Raw genomic sequence first — 8,369 nt, 5'->3', positions numbered from 1 at the left:
ACAGTTGATTAAAATTACTCTGTAATGAAAAAGAATGACATTGAGATGCCCAATTTAACTGAGATGACAGAAAGAAAAAAAAAAAAGAAAAAAGAAATGGTCTAAGCTTTCTTTGCAGAGATTATAAATATGATTCAGAAATTTATTTATAACTTCATCTACGCTTATTCTTCCCAGAAATTCAAAGGCTAGAAAGCCACCCTTGGCCAATTTCATCGCAGCCAAGTACAGCATTTATCAACTGCAATTGACATGGGAAAACATCTGCCAATGGAGGATGCATCTTCTTTCTCAGCAGCTTGTTCCCAGCACATACCCTACATTCAATCTCTGGCTTGGGGACTTCCAGACAAACAGAGCCCAAGGCTGTGCCTGGCTAGAGCCTCCCTACGCACCATGGCCAGCTGGTGAACACAGGACATCCACCCAGCCCAGCCCAGCCCCAGGCAGAACCCCAGAAATTATAGTTATTTACTCAAAAGGCTTCATTTTTTAATAACTCCTTGAGGAAAGAGTCAAAGCAGAGGTTTGCAGCCTCTAGCATTTTCTCTGCTTCCTTTGCATATTGGTACAAAAGGTTGATGAAGGTGTTTCCATAAAAGTCACGGCTCCAATATCAAAATTAAATTAACATCCACAATTTTTGGAGGCAGCCAGGGAAAACTGACCTCATGGTATGAGCTCTAAGAAAGCTCAGGAGGGAGAAATTAATAGAGTTAGCAGTAATTACTACCAAAGTTATGGCACTGAATAGGACAATGCCCAATAACGAGAGGTCACATTTACTAATGTGCCCTTCTATGTGCATTTGTCTTCTTAGTATTGTAGTCATTTGTGGTGTTCTCTCACACAGCAGGATTCTCCAAGCAACTCTTTCTTCTTTTGTAAGTTCCTGATAAAGGAGGGTTCAGGGCAACACTTTTAGGCTTCTGAAGTCTTGAAATAATATATTTTCATTCAGTCTCTCTTTAAAAGTGGTTTCTCTGTGTCTGAATATCGTTGTCTAAGTAAATAAGATTTTCAGAAACAAGCAAAACTGAGTTAATTAAGATTTAAACCCACAGTGGAACAAGAACCAAGCTTTCTATTCACTTTTAGCCACTTAGGCTTTGCATACACTAGGAAAATTTGCATTCGTATTAATGGAATTAAGCATATGAACACATATATAGTAAAAATAATCACTACGTCATCACAGTATAAGAAAGCTTGCATAATAACAACATCCACACAACTATATGGTAAAAATGGCCATCCTGCTAAGACTAAGCATACCTGTCCTAATTGAATGTTATGAACCACACAGCTATATGGGGTGCCTAGGAGTCATCTGCCTATTCTCAAGAATTTCTAAAGATACATGGAAACTTGAATTTGTTTCACATGAGATTTTGAAGTTTTTAATATTGATGCAAGAACACATCAGCACAAAGACATTTTGTTATATCAAAATTCTTAATCAAAAAGAAAAAATCAGCATTGAATAATTTCTTGCTTTAGCTAAAGGTGGTCATAACATTTAAGAAAGGGAGTCTAGTGCATTATTTTATGTTATTTTTAATCTAAAGATAAAATTACAAAAAAAAGTAATAAAAAGAGTAATACAGGCGTTTTCTTGGTTAATTAGCTAACTGAAATGCTTGAGACAAACATCAAGCTTCTTCCTTTCTGTAGGGCACAAACCGATGTTCTCCTACAGATGCAGAAGTGCCAGCTGGATCTCCTGCACACATCCTCCTGGAGGCTTGAGCCTCCCCTGCACTGCTGGCAGATGAGTCCATCAGAACATTCTCTAATATACCTCAGAAAAGAAAAAGTCATTAAAGCTAACTTGGCATAATTGCCAAATGGTTGGGGACAGTAAAAACCACTGCTGGCAGTGATGGGTACACAAGGAGGGCAAATTCTTCCACAAATACAGTGGGCATCACTTCATCACTTCAGCGTATGAGCCAAAACCCATTCAAGTCAAGACTTTTGACTTAAAGTAGAATCTAACCCTTGTTCAACCTTCAGCTTCAAAATAGTGCCTCTCGTAGCATTTCTTTGCTGTCCATTTCTATATTTTTTTTACTGCACAAGCATTGTTGTGATTGAGTAACCTAGACTGAAAGAGAACGTCTTGATAAAGCCAACATTGCGTGCCTGAATCGGTATTACAGAGAACAACAAATGTCACTCTGCTGCTTCTGCCACTTCAGCACAACTCCAAAGGTCACTAATTCCTCAGGAAGCTGCCATAAATAGCTTGCCTCTCATACAGAAGTGTTCTGCCAAAATTTTAAACTCAGAGCTGCCTTGTATTTTCACCTTCAGCCATCAATACTTTTTGACAATTCTTTGCTAGAATACTCTTTCCTTTTTAACACCTTATTAATTCCACAGTTGTATCTGGGCCCATACTCCCACAGTAATTGCAAGACTCCCACTCACATTTCACTGACATTAAAAAGTGCTTTCGACTATAACTAGACAGGAAACTCTCTTAATGGAGATGTAGCTCCTGTTGACAGAACTGCACTTCCAGTTCTTCCCCCAAAGTTAGAGCTCTACCAAAGACACTTTCCTATCTTTTCTATTCTTGTTTAAACTGAATCCACTGTAGTGCTTTTGCCAGTACTGAAACAGGACAAGAAAAAAAAGTTATCCTAAGAGTTATTCCAAAAACACTTGCTTTCCCTCAGAGGTAGATATGGCCTCAGTTTAGTGGTATTTTAGCTCTGTTCCTCTAATGCAGGTACGCGTGGTGGGAAGCACATAAGATATCCCCTATCCATTTTTATACAAACGAAGGCCATCATCACACCATAAAAACCATAAAATAGTTTGCCATGCACAACTGCTATACGCAGGAACAAACTGGAGAAGTTTCCTTCATTCATGATCTACACCCATTGCTGTAAGATGTGGTGAATTGCTCTAGTCTGTGTATCAAAGGCTTCTGACCTCCAAGCCTGAAGATGACTATACCACAGCATAAGCCTCTGAAGACTATGGAAGTGGTGAGGCAAAAAAAAAAGTGTGGGGGAATATTACTAGGATATTATTAGGCAGCACAGAAAATGTTGAAGTGATTTGCTTCAGGGAAAATATTGTGAATAAAGGAAAAGGCAGATGAAAGCAGCTATTAAGAAACCTCAGAATCAGATGTACACAATAGAAGAACCTGAAGCCTATACTTGTCCCTCATTCAATCAAAAGTGAGATCGGTAGGTGCAGAAATCCAAAGATTTAAAAGGAATTAGAGAGTCTCACTGGATGGGTCAGGTATTAAGGCCAAATAATTATTCAGATGAAAACACTGAGAAAGCTTCTTTGAAACATTTCATACAGACTCTTTGTGCTTGCAAACACTTTTGCCACTGGGAATAATCTAAGGAAAAGGACAAGACAAACCCCCTAAAAATGTGTATTACTCAAGGGATGAATACTGTAATTACATAAAGCCTGTTACAGTACTTAATAATGTGTAGTCTACCTAGAATCAATAGACCTAACTCAGCAAGAAAAGAGCAAAATCTGTACCTTAATTTATTTTCTTATTTAAATTAAAAGGCTCCTATCAGCTGGCCTTCATTTTCTATAGCCTTTTTTCAAGGTCCTTGTAATCTGCTTCAGACTTATCCTTGAATTCTTCATTTTCTTCAGCTACTGGGCAAAGTCGGGTCTTCAAATTGGCAGCTTTGAGTTGTTGCCTCAATCAATGCTTGCAGCACCTTAAACTGCAATGAAAACAGCAGGAGTTTAGGTGGAAAACAGCATATGAGCAACCAGTAAATGTATCATGCAATTTCTTCTGTCACATCACCCCTCTCTGACTAAAGACCCCTTTTCACACCCTTCACCCCACTATCACTGACAGCAAGATCACAGTGGAAAATTTGCTGCTTGTTTCTGAAGACAACTGAAAGTATATTAAAACTATTCTCATCTGCATCTTTTCAGCCTGTATTTCTATTCATGCATTTTCTCTTCCTTTGAAGGTGGTTAATATACTAGAAAAAATGATCACAAATACTGAAAACGTTTAATAAGTGTATTTGAAATCCATTCCTGTATGTGGTTTTGACATCTGAGTTTTGCTACGACAAGCTTGCTGATCAAACAGTTAATTAGAAACTTTTCAGCCAGTGTTAGTCACAGATAAGGCATTTATTCAGTTGTGCTGGATCTCACTTATGAAGAGGTTGAAAGCAAAGAAATCTTCTGTTCAGATCTGATCCAACAGCCCCAAGTTTGGCGGCTAAACCCCATGTGTGATATGGTGGATACTTTAGTATGGACACCACAAGAAATACTTCTGCAGCTATGCCAGCCACTACAAAGTTATAAAGTGAAAGATATTTTAAATCTCACCTTCTAGGTGCTCCTGATGTGGCATCACCAGCTTTTTTTTTTTTTTTTTCCCATACATTTTCATGTTTCCTCACATGGCTAGGGCAAGGTAGGAATAGTTTCCCAGTTACTCACAGCATACACAGAAGATGGCCATGATTGGTGATGCATTTAGTACTTAAGTGATCAGAAGATAACAGATAGAAAATATCCCACATGCTGTTGGACCTTCCAACAGCACAACTGCAGCAGGAGGCATGGACAGCTCCTCCCTTAGAGCCGCCTTGAGAACTATTTTCTTGAAAAAGCGAGCAAGGATCCTCCAAGGACGCCACGTAGGCTGTGCAGACATAGATTTCTCCTTCCCCACATAAGTGCTTCTGAGAATCCAGGCCCAGTACTTGAGAACTGACCTGGAGCTCATTAGGGAAGCAGCGAAATGCCTGGCGCGTGCCCTGATGTATTCTGAAAACTGCTGCAGAGGAAGTAGGCTGCTGCATTGCCAGCCAACTGCAGCTTTCTCAAGTCCTGCTTTCAAGCCAAGATTAATTTTGTTGCAACAACCCAGTATGCAGGCAATAAAGACCTCCAACGAAGGCAGGTCATAAGAGGAAAAGATGGGATGCACTCCTTTATGCAGGAAGGGGATCCAGGGTCAGCTGGGCAGATAGGCACCCTCAGCTCTCGCAGGCTCCTCTGGGGATCTTGAAAACAGCTTTCCTCGACTGGAGGATCTGCAGTGAGAAAAACAACACTGTATCATGAAATTTCTACTGTCACATTTGGCAAGAGATAATTTCATACATCATGGGGCAACTGTGACCGATCGCTCATGCTGGTGATGTTGAAATGGGATTTCTTCTAAGGATAAACAGGTGCCTCATTTAAAGTGCAACACAGTTAATACCTCAAGTAAACTAGAATTCTAGTTGCACAGTATGAGGAACGCATCCAACTGGCAGGGAAAATAAATACTTCTCCGAACAGGCAGTAATCAGTTAACATTACGCTAAAACAAACATTGAGAAAGCACAGCACTTTAGCAATTAAAGGTCCAAATTTGCAAAATTAATTAGTGTTTCCCACAGCATCGCACTCTACTTATGAACAGCTCTATTGTCAATGTACGATGTTCTAATATGAAAAGAGAGCATTCTTATGTTAATTATCTAATTAACTAATCTGGGCACAATTAGCAGCTGAAACAGCACAGCATTACACTCTTCCTTCTTCCCTTCCGGATTCAAGATTGCCTTTAAATATGTACTCGAGGGGCAGGGGACCCTGGTGATGAAGTTTGCCACCAAGTTAACCCAAGCTCAGTGCCAGCACAAGGCCCAACAAGAGGCACTGATAGAGATAGGAGCAGCACAGATGCCCCCAGCAAGGTGTTTAGAGAAAGTGATTCAGCTATTTGATGTCATCCCCACAGCTAGCCTGCCCTCCAGTGAAGCAGTCCTTGTCACTTCACAGAAAGTCAGCATGAGATGCCCGTGAATACAGTGGTCTCTTTCTCTGCCCCCTTGGAAACCAAGCACCACTTAACAAGACCTCCCTGACACCAGTATTTTCCAAAGAATGGCTCAGTGGCTATTTCAGAGGTCTTAAAATAAAGAGTCTATTCACTTTCACTTCGCTGCCAGGATAGCTATTGACTTCACTAAAGTTTACTGTGGTATAAAGACTAGAATTAGAGAAACTGCACAGTTCTCAAACAAAAACATATCAGAGAACTACGTTTGATGAAAACAGCCTAAGTCTGCCTCAGAATCGCCTAGACAATATCTCAGGGTCCTGTCTCACCTTCTGTTACAATGATCCAAAAGAAAAGGGGGACATTCAAAGGCAAACATTCACTCCAACTCTTTCAAACTGGTACATTTAAAAATCTGCTTTAGATGGCATTTTTATTTAGCTATTGATCTTGGGTCTGGTAATTAAAAAGGGGACAAAAAGGTTACAGGAACTGAATTGTACCTACTGAGTTGTACAAAAAAAATAGCCAATATAAAACACTGATTCTCTGCTGTTCCACTAAAAACACTTTGGGCAGATCCACAGTACACTCCATCTCCCATTTTTTCATTTCTCTCCAAGAAGAGGAGGTGCTGTCACAAAAACAAACAAAGGCAGCAAGTAACACAGACACACACTTAGGTTGAAGGGACTGGCAAAGGTCATGCAGTCCAGCTCTGTCACGCTGGACTCCATGTCTAGTGACTAAATCAGCTTACTTGGCAATTTACAAGGCAAGTCCTGAGTATCTCCAGAGATGATTCTACAACTTTTCTAGGCAACCTGCTAGAGCATTTGACTACTCATACTAAAAAAAAAATCTCTTAACAGTTCACTGGAATTTCCCATGTTGAAATTCTGTCTTTTGTTCTTCCACTGTACACTAAGATTTTGAATCTGTCTTCTCTGCACCCTCCTATTAGGTAGCTGCAGCCAGCAGCAGGTCTCCCTTCATCCATTTCTTCTCCATGCTGAACACATCCAGCTCCCACAGCAGCTCAGTAACATGCAACAGCTCCCTGACTGTCCTCATGGCCCTCTGAAAGGCTTGCTCCAGGATAACACCCTGGTGATCTCCACATACCCCTCCAGGCTAGATTAGCCTTCAGTTCTGTGTGAGCTGCTGTGTTCCTCAGCGAGGAACATCTCCAGCACAGGGATCAGCCTCTCTACTCAAGAGCTCAAAGAGCACATGGCCCATATCAGAGAGACATTCAGACTTAACTGCGAGTCTGAACACTCCCTGCGTCATCCTGTGGCCCCAAGAGAGCAAGAATCACAGCCACAAGTTGTCCTGGCAACACAGAGCCCAACGCAGCCAGCCACACGCTGGCTCACATGCAGTCAGACCCAAGAAGGGTCTGCAGACCCAAAAAGGGTCTGACTGCAGGTTCACTTTTGTCCAGACACATTTGTGAACTGAAGGGGACTAAATGTTCACTTTTGTCCAGACACTTTTGACTGAAACCATAGATGTCTAATGTTTAAGGTATGGGGAAGGGGACAGGCAAGGAAATGACTATTCCCAGGCACTTTCACTAGGTCAAGCATTCTCCTGCATATATTGTATAAGACAGGTCTTTTTTTAAAAGGAAACTTCTTCCTCCACATGTGACTTAATACACAAGCTTGGCTTCTGTGAATATTTGCCTCTGGCATAACAGCTAACTTCAGAAAGGACTTGCCGCAGTATATTTCTTTGTGGATGAAGCCCAATAATTCTGTGATTTTCAAATATTGTGATGGACACCTATTTTATTAAAACTTTTGCCAAAATGAGCCACCACAATTGGCTCTCAGTGACTCACAAATCAGCTACACAAATCATCGCATTCATTAATCTCTACTAGCCAAAAGAATAAGCTGCTTCAACCATAGCAAAGTCCTTTATACCAAGAGTGAACCATAACCTATTGCCATGATGGCAAAAGTAACTGCCTTCCTTTGATGGGGGTAATTCGGGATACTTAATCCTACAAAATGACATTTAATATACTTAACACTACAGGGTGAGACCCTGTCTCCTATATTTAAGCCCTGCATGATTTGCATAAATCCATAAGAATCCCACTGAAGCATTCCTGCTGTCCCAGTAATGACACCCAAGGGGTTCTCTGGGTACCACTATTGCACTCTATTAGATATTCTCAGTGCTGACTAGTTGGGTTCAGAGAGCCTCTTCTTGGAAGCCATAATGAGCCTACCAAGTCTCCAGTACAATACAGATGCCAAAATAACCTCCTGCCTAAGAACTGCAAGAGAACCAAATCTGCAAATGACAGTTCTTCTACAATGCAGATGTAGGCTCTGATGTTCATAGTGGTCTCCAAACACTGCAACACTAACCGCTGTGTCCATACGGAAGATGATACTCTACCAAGGATCCTGGAGAATGATTTAGTTATTAGTCAAAGTCAAACTCATACCCTTTTGGGGAAAAACTCAGCCACATGTGCATGAAAGCCAGTTCTCACATGCACAAGAATTACAAAAACATTTTTTTAGGATGGAGGTGTTTA

The 8,369-nt window shown here is 40.8% G+C and overlaps 1 long non-coding RNA gene across 1 annotated transcript; it reads right to left on the bottom strand.

The window, feature by feature from the left end:
• Nucleotides 1–678: 678 nt before the first annotated feature.
• Nucleotides 679–4,405, bottom strand: LOC112958529. Its single transcript, XR_003251437.1, has 3 exons — nt 4,357–4,405; nt 3,526–3,722; nt 679–1,003 (listed from the first exon to the last, which is right to left on the bottom strand). It is a non-coding gene; the product is annotated as an uncharacterized LOC112958529 (long non-coding RNA).
• Nucleotides 4,406–8,369: the final 3,964 nt, after the last annotated feature.

This window comes from Nothoprocta perdicaria, unplaced genomic scaffold, assembly GCF_003342845.1.
Source record: "Nothoprocta perdicaria isolate Ctin4 unplaced genomic scaffold, notPer1 scaffold_88, whole genome shotgun sequence".
Lineage (NCBI taxonomy): Eukaryota > Metazoa > Chordata > Aves > Tinamiformes > Tinamidae > Nothoprocta > Nothoprocta perdicaria.
The sequence above is the reverse complement of the archived record's forward strand: the minus strand, read 5'-3'. Positions and strand labels throughout refer to the sequence as shown.